A 15897-nucleotide genomic window follows, 5' to 3' on the forward strand; every position below is an offset into this window, starting at 1 on the left:
GTGATGATAAATTTAGAATATCTCTCTCTCTCTCTCTCTCTCTCTCTCTCTCTCTCTATTTTTGAGCCCCGAATCAGGGCCATTATACATTAGAATTCTGCTCCATAATATTTTCATTTGACAGAGCCCTATCGCTTTAAAAAGCTTAATCATTTGGTAACAAGAAAAGTAGAGTGAGGACAAGGGCTGACAAAAGGGTAAGATGTGAAACAAGGAGATCAGTCAGCTATCTATCTTGTAGGCAGGGTTCTGTATGATTTTTAACTGTACAGCAGAAATTGTTTGGGTAAAGAGGAATGTGACTATGGACTAAGGACCAGAATGCTTGAGAGAACGAAGGGCAGGGCAGGCAAAACTGATCATATAAAAATCAAGTTACAGGAGCACTAGCACACAGAAGCTTATGGCTAACCATCCCATCAGACTGCATAGTAAAATGGAGCACCACAAACACTACATAAATCTATGTAATTACAATGGCTGAGATCCAAACAGGCTCACGTAGGGGCTTTTGCTAAACCAGTGGAGTTTATTGTTTTACTAACACACACACACACACATACTATTGCCTATCACAAATGCTTTCGAAACTCCCTTTGCTTTCGAAACTGGTTTGCCATGTGATGGTTGGGAAGGTGCTGCTGTATGAGGGGAAACAAAACTAAAGCTCCCTTGAGTTCACACAGACTATGCCATGGTTCTTTGAACAATGGCAAATATTATTTCTTCTGTGTTTCCTGAGCTTACGTACTGTTACTTCATAATACTATACCTTGATATGTTTTATGCATCTGCTTCTCATCCTGTAGGTAATGCTCTTGCCTCCAAGTAACAGAAGCCCTACACTAAATCCTTTTAAAGGGGAGGAAACGGGTTCAGCTTGTCCACTGGACCTGAAAAGTCACAGGGAAACAAAGGAAGATAAGAGACAGAGGCCCCGGTCACACGGGCCGGATAACGCAGGGGGGAGGCGGGGCTTTTTGCACCACCGCAATTAGAGCCGCCATAACGCGATCCCACATGTCAGCGGCATGCCACGGTTCCTTTACTCCGCGCCTGTGCATCACATCGCCTGTGCATCAATGAGGGGCCGGAGGGAAAAGCCACGGCTGGCGCAATCACACTGAGGGACTCCGGAGGCAGCCCGTGGCAAACCGGTTGCTAGTACCTTCGAGCAGGTAATCTTTAATCACGCATTTCCAGCGGTACGCCACAGGTTTGCCACAGGTGCGCTCCACTTCCCAGATGTTGCAGTGTGATCGCGCCTGGATAATCCGCCATGCAGTCATCGCTCTGCCACGGCAAATCCTCCGTGTGAACAAGGCCAGAGAAGTGTTTTCTACATGGTGATGGGCTTCTGTCACAACTACTATTTTATTTATGTGGTTAGGTATGAGGTGTTTTTAAATGTCTTGTTGTTTCTTTCTCTCACTCAAGGTATGTAATGCTGCTGCCAGGAATTTAATTCCAATCTTACATTTTAACCTTTCCCAAGGTATTGTCCCCAAGTTCTAAGGCTCCTTCATTGGTCCATGTGGTCCTGAGGATGAGACTCTTATATTTTAATAGCATAGGACTCCGGGTTAACAATAAACAAAAAAAACCCTTTATTCGTACAAGAAGCGTATTGGTTTCAAGATGTTTTGTAACTTATCTCTTCAGTGAATAAAACAATGTGTGTAAATAACTTACGACTAGGTATCACAGTCTTTCACTTCACAAACACTCCTTACTCTCAAATCCTCCTTTCTCTTCAGACTGTACTTTGTCCAATCTTTATTTTATTTAGCTCCGTTTCATCTTTCACTTCTTAACTCAGGTTTCCGTCAGCCTCTGTATTTCACACACTTATAATACTTTGACAATATGAGGTTCTGGCTCTCTCTGGTTGCTAATACGTCCTCTAAATTATTCTATCTTTTTAGAATCTTAAATGCTTTTCACAGCGCTAATATGGGATTCTAATCAGAAGGCTGATTCTCAGACTCTGTAGGCTGCTGACTAACCACAACTGACTGTTAACTGCTGACTGAACACACTGACTGATTTTCTCCACAGGCACGCCTATAGCTCTGCCCACACACTCCCAGTCACCAACCAATCACCTCACTCACTCATCCCCCTCTTTCACACGCCCCGTGTTCTTCTGCAACTTACCAAACATTTAAAGAAACACACACTGAAAACTTTAAACCATTACAGCTTGTGTGATTTCCCCACTGCTGTTGTGGCTGCCCGTACAGCACAGCAGCAGCAGCACTTCCACATGGTAGGTTTCTCCACGTTTTTCTTCCCCCAGTTCCCTGACAGTGCCCATTCCCCTCCCCTCATTCCACGGAGGGGCTTTTTCACTTTTTTAAATTAGCAATTGACATATTTAAACTTTATTTTCTTATTTATTTATTTATTTTTCGCATTTATATCCCGCCCATCCTGTAAACGGGCTCAGGGCGGGTTACAACATTAGAACAATTTGTCTAGCATATTCTCCGAATTCCCTGCTTTCATTTTTTTAAATGTAGGTCTCTAGCCATGTTTGCTGCAGAGACATAAGGGGGGAAAGGCCTATCTCCACAACAAAAAGGGTTGGAGACTTTTTTTAAAAGTGGAGAATTCAGAGAACCTAATAAGCAAAATATTAGAGCACTAACAGAACACTGTCCATTGCCATTTAAAAGAAACAAGCCCTCCAATGGTAAAGGGAATAACCACTGCAGCATATGGGACAGGGAAAATAGTGCCAATATGGATAGGTCTTGGAAGTTCCAGACTCTCCTGTCCCATGGCTGCCACACCAGCTTTGCTGTGATCTTCTCCCAAAACATTGCCGCAAAGCAGGCTTGAGAAAGACTACAAGAAAATGAAAAGCTGGGAAGTGTACTGAAGGACCACGATGTTATAGGCAAGCAAGAAACAAAACTTCCTTGCTAATGTAACTGCTAAGTGGTACTTCCATAGAAAATGTTCACCTGTCTAATGCCTCTCTGTTTGACACTCAGTACTGTAATCTTCTTTCGCATACAGAGCACTCTTTTTTCCTCTCTAAAGACGGTGAAGAGGCACTTCACAAACTGCACAGGCTACAGAAAAGTTGGTGCTACAGAAATCAAACAAACACTCCCTTTTTCCCAGTGGTTACTAAATGAATGCTGGTATTTTTACTCAAGTGATTTTATCTTTTACCAAGAAGTTCCTCCTTATAGGAAAAGAGACAATAATAACTGATGCAGGCAAGTGTTTCTTATGACAGTGTAAACAAATGCCATGTTTCTATGCATTAGAATCAAACCTCAAGACAGCCAACTAAGTTAACAGCAGCCCCTTAACAATACAGTATGCAACCATATATAACAGAAGGCAGTTTCAATATTAGGTTTCCAGGTAAAGAGAGACATGAGGAAAAGCAGGGCTTTCCCACTTATAATCCCCTATAGGACCCCCCAAAAAAACCTTTATGGCAGAGTTATCTTCTTAGCTGAAATTAAACTCTTCTCACAGGAGTGGAAAATCTGTATTTCAAAATCTACACATTCTATGATTTACAGTGAAATCCTAAAAAGAGCTACACCCTTCTAAACCCATGGATCAACAGACTTAGAACAATGTATCTCTGCTTAGGATCGCACTGTTCGTGTGGCAAACTATCTCAAAAAGCATATGTTAAAACCATGACTTCCAGTGTTTTGCGGCATTTCATAAAATAACCAACACAAATTCCCTCCTTTGTTGGAGATCTCGTGGAGAAAGAGGTACATTTTTGCACTGTTGGTGGTCATGTGTTTTTGTTCAGCAATTTTGGTCTAAAATAGTGTCATCCATCAAAAACGTTACTGGTTACTTGATCCCTATGCAGCCGGAGCTTATACTCTTAGATCTTTGGTCTGACACCCCAATACCTAAAATCAGACAATACCTTATTTCTGTGTTATTGACGGCTGCAAAAGTAGTAATTGCTAGTAGTTGGAAATCTTCCAATAAATTACTGTCATCCTGATGGAGATTAAAGATATGGGATTACCATGCCACATGGATAAAATATCTGATTTAGTAGCCAATGTTAACTTGTCTTGCACCAAATCAAATTTTCACTTGAAATGGTTTCCTTTTCTTGAATATATTTTTAATGCCGAATCTTCTACATTAAATGTTCCTTCTAAGTATTATGAGACTAAGCTGGTTGATGGGTCGAAAGAGGCCGGCCAAATGGGGGAGAACTGCAATTGTCGAAACCATAACTTCCAGTGTTTCGCGGCAAGTCCTAGAGCGTCAGCCTAGTGTGATGTCATCACTTCCAGGTCTTGCCAAAAGTGGCATCATTGCATGAAAAAGATGACCACAGCCATCCCCACAGTATGTTTCCACATGCACACACCACCATCTCTCACCAATGGCCAGGCCATGCCATGCCTGGTAACCCTAGAGGAAGTACCAGTATATACATGCATCATATGATGTCCTCACATTTGACAGAATCAGGCATCACCCAGCCAGACCGTGTTTTATGGGAAGATCCCCCACCCACCCCCAGATTCATCTCTAAGTGATTTGCTGGTTCACGACATTAGAGTATGTTTTAATACTACATGTAAAAACCTATTTACATTTCCTATTCTTCATATTCAAATTAAAGGTTTCATGCCAAAAATACTTGCGTGACCAATTTGTAGGCTCAACAGCACAAAATCAAGCGTTTGGATTTATTCCCAGGCATAAATCAGCCTTACAATTCCATCCTCAGCAGAGTTGAGTTGTTGGTGGGTGGAAAGTGCCGTAAATTCTCAGGTTTTCAAGGCAAGAGACATTCAGAGGTGGTTTGCCATTGCCTGCCTCTGCAGAGAGACCCTGGACTTCCACAGTTATCTCTAATCCAGGCCCGTAGTCAGGGGGAACATGAGGGAGATGCCCCCCCCAAAAAAAATATGCCCAGCCCTGGAGTAGAGGGAGCAAGCAGGGGAGAGGGGCGGCCTCACGGAGTCTTCCTGCTTCCGCAGCTGGCTCCTCAAAGTTTGAGAAGCTGACTTTGGAATCGGGAAGACCTGGTGAGGCTGTGTGGAGGAGGCACCCCTCCCTCCCCACCTGCTCAGCCGTGGTCGCTATGCAGCCTTGCCAAGTCTTCCTGCTTCTGGCTGCAGCCAAGCAGGAAGGGAGGGAGAGGGATGGCCTCCACATGGCCTTGCCAGGTCTTCCTGCTTCTGGCTGTGGAAGCAGGAAGACCCAGCGAGGCCACACGGCAACCTCGGCCAAGCAGGAGGCAAGGGGAGAAGCATGATCTCAATGTGGCCTTGCTGGGTTTCCGGTTAATTGCTCCTTATAGCCTTTGTTTGTTTGCCAGCCTTTCAGTTTGAGTCAAGTCCCATTTTGCCAGTGCCGCCTTCCGGTTTTCGGCTGCTCGTGCTTCTTCTGGCGATTCAGTCTGATTTTTAAAGAAATTCTGAGACACTGCTGTGTCTCCGGTGCCCAGGTTCCCTTTGTGATTCTCTGTTTCCCTCCCGACTGATGGGAGCCTGAGCCGTGGGGGGACTTGGGAGCTGTCAGTGGTGAGGGCAAGTTCACTCCCACCCACCACCAGCAGGTCCAATATGCCCCAAGTGCCCCCACAACAAAAACATCTGGATTATGGGGCTGTTCCCGTCCAATTACTAAGCAGGGCTGACCCTGTTCAGTGTTCAAAATCTGATAAGGTCGGGCTAGCCAGGACCAGCCAGGTCATGGCCAGTGTTCCCTCTAAGCTGAGTCAGTGTGAGCTAGCTCAAAGTTTTTTAGCCTCCGGTGCACACATTTTTGTCTCAGCTCAGGAAGGGATGCCTCCAGAGCAAACTGATTTATGGAGCAGCCAAATTCCTTGCTCACAACTTTAATGTCAGTAGCTCTGGCTCACACATTTTTGTCTCAGCTCAGGAAGGCTGGCTCCAGAGCAAACTAATGTATGCAGCAGCCAAATTACCTGCTCACAACTTTAATGTCAGTAGCTCACAAAGTAGAATTTTTGCTCACAAGTCTCCACTGCTTAGAGGGAACATTGGTCAGGGCTAAACCCTTTTAAGTTCACTGAAGTTAAAAAAAAAAAAGATGTTACTCTGCTTAGGATGGCAATGTTATAGACTTACTCTTGAGAATAACTTCTCTTTCCCATCTGTATGTGTGACTCTTATTAAACAGTTGACGTTAATCAAGTATTTATGGAGAAGAGAAAGCATCCCTCACATTTCAATATTCAATGCTGGAACATTAAGAAAGCAGCTGTCATCAGTGGTATGCACATTTTATTAGCAACCCTTAAACAAGTGCCCTCCAGCTATATACAGTATCAGATCTCAAGTCAAAGAGGTCCCCCTCCCTCTAAACGGTGTTGAATCATTTTAATGTTGATTCTAACATTGGCCTCACTCTGCCTTCAGTATAGCAGTAAATTCAGCTTTACTACAGTACTATAAAGATGTGAAAGTACTGTAATAACATCTACAAAAATAAGCTGTTAGCATTGTAGTGTTCTGTTTGGAAAACTCTAAAGAGAATACTGATGAAAAATGTTAATGGTAGTTTGCTGCATGGCCAAAAGGAATAATATAATTCCTTTATTTTTTTCCCCCCTTCTTCTTTTCTTTGTTTGTTATAGCATGTAAATTATGCTGTCCTTGAGGCACTGATGAGATTACGAAACAGGCTGAAAATATAACGCAAATATCATTGCAATAACGAGGACACTTGCATTTTATACACTTAACTTAGTTCCTAAACCTAAAGAACAATACTTGCTAGCAAGCATGTTTATGGATACACCTAAAGCAATCCCAGTTAGCTAGACAGAAACAGTTGCTTCAAGTTATTTATTTGTTTGTTTGTTTGTTTGTTCGTTTAACTCTTACCCCGCCCTCCCCACCAAAGTGAGCTCAGGGCAGCTTCCACAAAGCTGATAAACAGTATACAGTTAGAAACAATGACCACAATCGAACCAAAGTTGAATGCAATGCCTAAAGTCCCTCTATTAAACTAAGTGAAGCATGGATGTGCTGATTGCTAACGTCAGCTTGATCATGTCATATAATTTTTTTCTAGGATGCAGATTTATTTTTCTGTGCTTAAATTATTACCACCATTTTTAATAATTTCATCACAGAATGCAAACAGTTCCATATAAAACACCTGCTTGGTTTGTATAGTAGTTTGACAGCTTGCCAAAGTTCTCTACACTATTTAAGCTTCAGAGCTTTACGCTTAAATTTGCTTGGAAAAAACACCATCCTCTGAAGACTACTGGAAGTTTAAAGTTGGGTGGAGATATTTTAATGTAGGCTTGTAAGTAGCCATTAGGAGCTGCGGTGGCTCAAGTGGTTAAGACGCTGAACTGCAGGCTGCGCAAGGTCGGTAGTTCAGCAGTTCGAGACCCGAGTATGCCGCATGACAGAGTGAGCTCCCGTCTCCAGTTCCAGCTCCTGCCAACCTAGCAGTTCGAAAGCAAGAAATTGCAAGTAGATAAATAGGTACCACTTCAGTGGGAAGGTAACAGCGTTCCGTGCACCTTGGTGTTTAGTCATGCCAGCCATATGACCACGGAAATGTCTTCGGACAGCGCTGGCTCTTCGGCTTTGAAATGGAGATGAGCACCGCAACCCTAGAGTCGGATTCGACTGGCTTTCGAGCAAGGGAACCTCTCCCTTACCTAAGTAGCCATTTGCCCAGCTGCCTGGGCAAAAGGAAAAAAATGCCAGATGACACCGTTTGTAAACTGGTAGAAAAGTCATTCAATTTTCTCCCTTTCTGGATATTACTTGTGCTACAAGTGACTGACATATATGTAACCAAAACGACTAGTACCTTTGAGGGACTTAACTGAAAAAGCTCTTTTGGAAACTTGGGCAGAAAATCAAATGGTTTTAAATAATATGTTCCCATATGCCACCTGGGACAGATACCTCCACCACAATAATCAGTTGGGGAAGAGGAATTTACTTACATTGGGTGAGATCCAATGGTTCTCTTCTACTATGTAGGAATCTTCTGTAGGAGGAAGGAGTCTTCACTGTACCAAACTCCTCTCTTTAAACAAAGAATCCTTATCAGAAGGGAACCATGGATCCTGTCCTTTATATACAAATATGCACACACACAAGTATTAGGTTTGCAATACAAAACCATATCCAGAGTCATGCTTCCGACGATTTCTTGAAACACACTAGTTTAACTTTACCCACAATATACAGTCACTGTGAAAAAGGAAGTGTAGTCATTAGGAATGGGCATGAACTGGGAAAATGCAGTTCGGTTCAGTTCATGGTTCATTACGTGCCCCATTCATGGACCAAAGACCATCATGAATTTTTAGTTGCCTTATGAACTAGTTCAGTTCATGAGGCTCATGGCCCAGTAGAATGTCTCCCCAGCAAGCTAGAGACACCAATCTCACAGAGGACCTCTGCCTGACTCTCTTCTACCTGCCCTCCAAGTTTGGTGAGGATTGGATTTACAGGGTCTGAGCTATGGCTCAACAAAGAAGGTGCCCCCAGGAAAGTGCTTTCTAGGGAAATTACTGCCTTGCATGGGATCCATTCTGTACACTCCTGAACCTGCACCTGTCAAAATGACAAAGGTTCAGGAGTGTATAGAACAGATCCTGTGCAAGCTAGAGACATCAAAGTCACAGGGGACCACCCCCAGATTCTCCGCTACATGCCCTTCAAGTTGTTGCTTTGAAGTTTTGTAAACATTTTGATTGAGCAGAGACAGTCTGTCCAGGAACGTGTCCGCCCACATACTGGCAGGAACCTCCACGGACAATGTCAACGTTCATGGAAAGCTCATGCCAGGCACCCTGTCACAAACTTGACTTCGGGAACCACAAAGAGGGCAAAATCCATGATGAGTTTTGCTTCTTGGTTCAGTTTATGCCCATCCCACGGAGCCATTTTCCACTATGAAATGTGTACTGAGCCCCGATACTAGTATCAGTTCCAGTCAATGCTCCTTCTGTCATCTTATGTAGCAAACACAAAAGAAGAAGAAAATAAAGCTATAAGCAGTATTCCATCAATACAAGCAGCACCCACTTTCAGTTACAAGAATAATGCTGGCTGAGATAACAGAAACAAAGACAAAGCTTACAAACGCCAGGATAAGAAATTATAACAGTGATGCATATGGTTTTCTTCTGCATTCTGACAAGACAAGAATCACAATCAAATTAGTAACTATTGCATACTTTTAACTTATTTCTCCCAGGATCCAGAGGATTAAATAGGGGGGCACGGAACTCTGGTATATGAAGGAGATGCTGCTAACCAAGCCTCTTATAATTTCTACGCTACAGTGTTCATGGCAATATAGAGTTCAAAGCGTAGACAATCCTGTGCCTGCAGATACTGGCATGCCTGACATTTAAAACTATGAAATACCAACCTATTTTGAAATTGTCCATATCATTAGTTGTGGAATTTTCCTAGCACTTTATGAATACCGCTGTTAATTGAGCAATTAACTTGAAACTGCAGAATGTGCTGTGATGGCATGATATGACATAAGCCATGTAAAAGAAGCAGCAGCCAAGCAACTCAGTGTGCTGAAAGATATTAATGAACTGGCAAAATCTGCCAGAGAAAAAAAAATAATAATGGATGATTTCAACAACCCCAATATTAACTGGCTGAATGACACATCTGTACACGGTTTGGAGAAGCAGCTAACTGATACTATAAATGGCTTCTTTTTGGAACATCTCACTCTAGAATGTAGAGGGGGAGCACTGCACTTGGTTTAGCTTCTTATATGGTGAGCAAAAAGATTTATTCTCTTAGCTACAAAAGGTACAAAAATGCAGCACTAAAGGCTCAAAAGAGATACCTATCCAGTAGTGAAAAATAAACATAAAGCAAAGGCAGATGGAGCAGACAGGATTACGAACTATTTTAAAAAGCATTATATTTATTTAAATATTTATACCCCGCTTCTTATTTTTGATTCAAGGTGGATTGCAAATTCAAAATTTTAAAAAGTTACAAAACACAGTAAAAACCCCAATAACAACTTCATACTCATTTCAGATGTTTTAAGGCACTCAGGGAAGTTTAGAAAGCACCAAGGGGGATGAAACAGATCCAGTTCAAAGGTATAGAATGAGTATATGATGGATTAAATATTACAAGTGGGGGCCCATGAGCCTCACTAGGGGATCCCATCTCCCCCACACACTCGCTGAGCCCATTGTGGAACCCCGGGCTGCCTGGCAGCTTTCTGCGGCACACTCGGAGCAGCTCCAAGCAAGACAGCAGACATTCTCACACCCACCACCACTCTCTGCAGCTCACCTGGGGCAGCTCTAGGCAAGCCAGTACAGTGCTCACCCCCCCAGCTCTCTGTGGCTTGCTGGAGAGCTGGAGAAGAGGGGCTGTGCGGGCTCCCCCAGAGCTACTCCAGGTGAGCCACAGAGAGCAGCAGTGGGAAGGGAGTATCTGCTGGCTTGCTCAGAGCTGCTCCGGGTGAACCACAGAGAGCAGCAGCAGGGGAAGGTGTAGCCATGTGTGTTTGTAATTGCATTGTCTATACTGTACTGTTGCTGTGTCTGTCAGATGTCTGTGTATCTGTGCATTTGGGACTCAGGGATTACTGCTGTGTTTACTGCTGTGTATGGCTGGCTGCACATCTCATGCTTGCCTATGGCTGGGCAAGGCTGGTGTTGCCTGCTACAGAACACGTGCCTCCCTGCACCTTCCCAGAGTGCCTCTGGACAAAGAAGACCAGCGCCATTGTACCAGTTGGGACACTTGGAGAAACGACAGGCTTTCCCACCATTGCTGAACTGTGGGAAACCACGTAACTCTTCCTGCTATCTGGTTTTGGCATCACAAAGAAAACTTCCTTTATTACCCGTTGTGGAGCAAGCACAAGTCAAAGGTTGCCAATGGAAACAGCATTCACACCTGACCACATGGCTCTATCTTTGAAGTCAGGGCAGAGCATCTGCATATTGCCCCCTTCCCCTCAATTAGGACGTCACAACTCTTTAACCTATAGCCATAGTAAAGAGTACGGACCCTAAGGGTTTATGGCCCTAAGCCAAACCCAAAAACCTAGCTTTTAAAAAGAGAAACACAGCGTTGTTTCTCTGGTTAACCCACCCCTCCCCTACCTTGCAACTTAAGCGCTGCAGGTGATTCTTACTGCATTCCCGGGAGTCGCGACCCGAGAACCCGCACGTGGCTTGGCTGGACCAGCTCGTGTGCTTTTAGAATTTCACCCGCTGATCCTTAAGCTGCCCCACTTCTTCTAAGAGAAGATTTCTTCTCAGCTTGGACCTCAGATAAGTATAAGCGATATCCTACTGTGTTATCCCCCTTGTCTGTTGAATTTATTAATTTCCTTGCTGATTGCTTTCTATATACTATTGTAACTAAGGAACTTGTGTGATTCTGTGTGTGCATCTGTTTTTCGTATGCTTGAAAACTGCTTAGTAAAAGGCAACATTTATTCATTAAACCTAGCATGTTGTCTCACTTCCTGGAAAACAGGAGCGTTCGTTGGCCAATCTGACCTCTGTATACATGGGAAAATTACTCACGCCACGCCCACTGTCATAGATAAGTCTGAGTTGGGCATTCGGAACCGTCCTTAGAGGAGTTCCGGTGACAAAGGAGTGTCTGCTGGCTGCTCCAAGCCAGCAGGGACTTTCCCCCACCCACTTCCACACTGGGCCCAGTGTGACCCAGGGGCTCCACTTGTGGTATACCCTTCTGGGCTCCAGGGCTGTGCAGCTGCCGCTGGACCAGTGTGGCTCCCCAGCACAGCTACTGTACCCAATGGCGGCACAGCCCAGGAGCCCTGCAGGGCCCGGCAGTGGCCATATAACCAGACTCCCAGGTTGTGCTGCTGCTGGCAGCATGCCCTGTGAGGTGTAACTCCACCTGTATACCCCGCATTAGAGGGCAGCCTGTCACAGGCACTCTCACCCCTGGACTAGGCCAGGGTACCTTAAAAGGCACTGCTTCTGAGGCTGTGGTCAGTCCTAAGAGGGGACACACACACACATATATGAACACAGGAGCTTGCCTAAAACATGGGCCCTGGAAGTAGTCAAAACAACATTTGTCTTCTCTACGTGCAATCTGCCCCCCTCCCACACACACAGGTAAGTATCAATGTTCTCTGCATTCCAGCACGTCCACAATAGGGAGTAAAAGTTCCTTTGGGCCCTTTCTCTCATGTAAATACATTTCTCTACAAGAACACCTACATCTGTCATTTACTGCTCCCTTTATTTATTTATTAAATTAGATTTACTACGCTGCCCTTCCCTACAAGTAGGGCTCAGGGCGGCTTACAACAAGTAATATACAATCTCATACAAACTACATTGCATCCGCTAGCTCCTGCCCAGCACAATTATTTAGGGGAATTAGATCCTTGACATCCCTCACTGAGAGGCACCAAATAGGGCTGCCAAATCCCCCCGGGGGGCGGATTTCCCCCTGCTTTGGAGGCCCGATTTCCGCTCCCGCGGAATTGGGCCCCAGGGGAAACCCCACCCCCGCATGCACGTCACAGAAAGTGACGTCATGATGCCGGGTACGCTGGGGGCGGGGCACAACCATTTGAGGGGAAACCATAGAGTTTTCCTCTCAAATGGCTGTGGCCCCACCCCCAGCGTGCCCGGTGTCATGACGTCACTTCCCTGTGACGTGCACGCGGCAGAGAGGTAAGTCGACTTGGCAACCCTAGCACCAAAACAGACATAGAAATTCAACTATCGGTTCTGAGGCATTTATGAGCTTCTTCGTGGATAAAGTCTTGTTGCTCCACCATAAATGACCAGCTAATGTTGACACAGTATGTGAACTGGAGGCCCCTTGGCCATCTTTGGATTCAGTTTTTGATTCCTTCAGCCCGCTCTTACCTGCTGATGTTGACAGGATCCTGAGTGCTGTTAAGCCAACTACATGCCTCCTTGATCCATGTCCCTCATGGCTAGTCAAGGCTGGTGATGAACGGATACAAGGCCCTATGACTTGAGGAACCCCACGTTCCATCTTATTTCCTTTTAAATGTAAACATTTTTCTAGGAAGGCAATTTATGGTCCTCTTCCTGAGCAATTCTCCCAGGTTACCAAAAGCTATTAACTTTGAAGTATCAGATACTATCAACCATTGCCACTCCAAATATCATAGAGGATATATCCAACAGGATGTCATCACACCTTTTGTTTAAAGTTTGGGAAACCCATAATCAAAGATCGGAAAACTTTTGGTTCCTTTTTTCAAAGCCATAACGCTGCCCCTCGGGATACCTTCTATAATCTATAAAAATGGCTGCACAGCCATGGCTCAGTGTGACACTCTTGGGCACCTAGTAGAGTGGCACCTCCAGTCTGGGCCCCCCCTTGTTCATGATATGCTGGTCATTCATGATCTTCCAGCACTGGACTTCTGCACATCTGGATCTGGTAAATATTGACACAAAAACTCCCTATATGTCTCTAAACTCCTCTGTTTTGCTGTTGCCTTGTATGCATGTGCATCTTGACTGCTTGGTGTGTTTGCTTTGTATTTAATCAATATTTTTCAATAAAACAATTTCTTTAAATTTAGTCCCCATTATTTGAGAGTTTCTCTCTTTGAAACTGACCCTGGTATACATAGGTGTGTGATCCCATCTGTTACACCCATTTTGTTGAATGCTGCTAAATTCTCCAAATTAAAAGGAGACAAGCAGTTCAGGTAACAGAGGCTCCTGGACTGCACAGCCACCACCAGGCCCAGCAGGGCTCTTAGGCTGCACCGCTGCTGCTGGACCCAGTACAGCTCCTGGCCTCCTCCAACTGCTGGAGGTAAGTGCAAGTGCAAAGAATGCTGAGAATGCTGAGAACACTGTTTTACATTCAGGGGGATTTAAACCCCCGTTTTTTTAACATTTCAGATTTTTATGCACTCCTGGAGAGTCCCCCAAGTGTGCATAAAGATCTGCTTAGCCTCCACATGGCCCTGATCTACAGGTTTAGATATCCGCAGATAGTGGCCATGGGCAGCTAATAGTATATAGAGAAGTGGGGACCCACAACAGAATGTTGCATAATGTGTTGACATTTGTTTTAAGTGGTAATTGCATTGTTTTGAAACTGAGGTATAGGATTTGTACTTACTAAAAGTATATATTCCTTGTGATGAGACCCACTCAGTACAGTGCACAAAATGTACACAAAGCATTAATCCTTTTATTCTGTTTCCTTGCTGGTTTTGTGTGTTTCTGTATGTATTAATTCTAAATGTCACAGTTCTTTTCATTTCTGTATTCTTCTGTTGTTTGTAATATTTGTTATTGTTGCTTTTAATTAAATTATTTATTTGAATACCACATTAGATGTAAATGTTCCTTCTTCATTTCCAAAATATCCTTGGATTGGAGTGCTGCAAACTTGGATTTTTAGAAACATGGGATCTGTAAGGGAAGATCTTGTCTCACTAACCTGTTAGTGTTCTTTGAGGGACTGAACAAACATGTGGACAAGGGGGACCCGATAGATGTTGTTTACCTTGACTTCCAGAAAGCTTTTGATAAAGTTCCTCATCATAGCCTCCTAAGTAAGCTCAATAGTTCTTTTGTGGATAAAAAACCAGGTAATTCATAGGAAACAGAGAGTGAGTATAAATGGGCAATTTTCTCAGTAAGCAGTGGGGTACCACAGGGATCAGTACTCGGTCTGATACTTTTAACTTGTTCATTAATGATTTGGAGTTGGGAGTAAGCAGATAGTTTATCAATGGGTCAGCCTGAGGCACCTTTGCTTGTTCAGTCTCTTGCCTAACCGTGGAGAATAGTGTGGTTGCAGGGCTCCAGTCTTCTTCAGGCCGAGATGAGTCCACATTCACCCACAGAACCACAGCTGTCTTTGGCAGTTTATTCGCCTGTCAGGGTTGCTAAGGAACATTTTAAAAGTTGGTGTGTACAAACTGACACTGGTTGGACGAAATCCTGCCTCCTCATCACCTACCTCCCACCTCACAGTCACTGTGCCCACCCATCCATTAATGATGCCTCAGCTGTCCTTTTATAACTTACCTCTAGCTTCTAGTCAGTCAGAAGAGAAAAGCAGTGGGAAGAAGCAATGCCCAAGCTGGGGGGGAGGGAGACACAGTTAGAAGCTGGAAATAATGGTTTTAAAGGACAGAGTCCACAGCTACAGAGATTGGAGAACAATCCTTTTCTCCTGCTTGCAAGGCTTTGCAGTTGCAGGCTCAGGGGTCCTTTTAAAACTTGCCCCTGCTATTTAGCCATTCATACTGCAGGAAAAACAGTGTTAGAGATGGACGAGTGGCAGCAAGGAATCCTCCCCAATCCCAGCTCCAGTTCTGCTGTTGCTTCCTCCCCTCTTCCCCCACCCATTATCTCTCTGTGTCTTTGTCTCACTCTCAGCCAGTCAGTCTTTCTCGAGCTGGTGGAAAAACAGATAGAAGCCCCCCGCAAGAAAGTTTTAAGAGGACAGTGGAGACCACAGCAAAAGAGGTAGGGGTGAGAAGCTCAGATGTCCTTTTAAAATGTTCCCCTGCTAGTTAGCCATTCATACTGCAGGAGGAATCCTCCCCGATCCCAGCTCCCATTCTGCTTTTGCTTCCTTCCCTCTTCTCCCACTCATTATCTCTCTCTGTCTCTCTGACTACCATCCAGTCTATCTCTTACTGTCAATGCAGGATTCATACTGCAGGAGGAATCCTCCCCGATCCCAGCTCCCATTCTGCTTTTGCTTCCTTCCCTCTTCTCCCACTCATTATCTCTCTCTGTCTCTCTGACTACCATCCAGTCTATCTCTTACTGTCAATGCAGGGGGCCTGGAATAGATCCCTGTGGCGGCCATATCAAAAGCTATTTGGGGGGGGATTCCAACCTCCCCATTATTTTTTACCTTTTGGATTTTTCTG

At 44.3% G+C, this 15897-nt stretch overlaps 1 protein-coding gene across 8 annotated transcripts in view; it reads right to left on the reverse strand.

Annotated features, from left to right (window-relative positions):
* SOX6 (SRY-box 6) overlaps window positions 1–15897 on the reverse strand; it is a 678959-nt gene that overhangs the window by 552550 nt on the left and 110512 nt on the right. The window contains exon 1 of one of the 8 annotated variants that reach the window (XM_015422303.1): window positions 7955–8020. The exons of the other annotated variants lie outside the window; for them this stretch is intronic. The gene's annotated coding sequence lies outside the window, so the exon portion shown is untranslated. Of the gene's footprint in view, window positions 1–7954; window positions 8021–15897 lie in introns of those variants that run through there. 8 annotated transcript variants of the gene reach the window in all.

The sequence above is a fragment of the Gekko japonicus genome, unplaced genomic scaffold, assembly GCF_001447785.1.
Source record: "Gekko japonicus isolate JY-2015 unplaced genomic scaffold, Gekko_japonicus_V1.1 scaffold693, whole genome shotgun sequence".
NCBI classification, from domain to species: Eukaryota; Metazoa; Chordata; class Lepidosauria; order Squamata; family Gekkonidae; genus Gekko; species Gekko japonicus.